Consider the following 1,271-nt stretch of genomic DNA (forward strand, 5'->3'; position numbering starts at 1 on the left):
ATAATCCAATTCATTTTGTATCGAAAGTCCCAAAAACGACGTCCAAAAACTGTCCGTACACTGAGGCCTTTGTCAAATATTAGCAGTGATGGTAAATTTCGCCCGTCACGCTTGACCCGACTAGTTTTGTTTATTTATTTATTTATTTATTTCGCCAAACATTGTAGGCTACATATATAATAACTTAAAGCTAGGGATTACAATGGCGAAGCTCCTACACATGGTCAAAATTTCTCCTGAGAGTGACTGGCAAATCTCTTCACACTTCGATCGGCTGCTGACGGCAGGTACAACTAATTGAACGACTTGCTGGCAGAGAGCAACAATAGCAATAAAAAACTGAAAACGAGCTTGCTGGCAGGAGCAACAATAATAATAAATGCTTTTCTTGTTCCTCTTCGGTCGTCTTCGACTTGCTGGCAGGAGCAACAATAATAATAAATGCGTTTCTTTTTCGTCATCGGTCGTTTGAATGCGATTGCTTGACTAGGTTATTATTTTAGTTTTAAATGAATGGGGAATGAATGACTGGCAAACGAAGTGACTGGTCGTTAAGGAACAGTCTATTGAGTTTGACAGACCAAGAGGCTTCACAGTCACAGCTTCACGCCTCATGACGATGACTTTTGCCAAGCCTGAATATTAGTCAAATAAACAGTTATATGTCAGTCTGTCAAACGCAGAAATGTAAATTGAATCTCAGAAAAGACAATTTCCAGTTGTCTGAGCGATAAATACGGCAAAATGAACTTTATTTAGCATAAATCAGTAGATTTAAACAATTTGTGGATTAAATTAATAGGAAAATGTCTGCTCCTCACAAAAAAAAAACCCGTTGACATCCGGAAACTGATTGTTGACCTGAAGAATGACGTTAAAAGCTTGTCCGAAATTTATTGTTTTACTTGTCTTCGAATTACGCATAGAATTGTAAAACGGCCATGATCGTCGGTTCAGTATGTCCTTCATAACTTTAAAAAGACTAACTCCCTGGAGATTAATCGTATAAGCTGATGGTTGGTTTGATCGTATTTTCGGGTGAGAACCAAACTATCATATTTATATTCCTGTAGACGCGTAATATGACTGATAAATCTATTTATTTTTCTCCGTGAATGAATGTCAAATTTCCGGTGCCATTTGCGCTGAAAGCATACCACACCATTACATGGCCACCACCGTGCTTAACTGTCCGTCACAATTTTTTTGGATCCAATTCAGTATTTGGATTACTCTTACATGTCCGTCAGACCCAAAAATATTAAATTAGC

Source organism: Uranotaenia lowii, chromosome 1 (genome assembly GCF_029784155.1).
Source record: "Uranotaenia lowii strain MFRU-FL chromosome 1, ASM2978415v1, whole genome shotgun sequence".
In the NCBI taxonomy this organism is placed as follows: Eukaryota; Metazoa; Arthropoda; class Insecta; order Diptera; family Culicidae; genus Uranotaenia; species Uranotaenia lowii.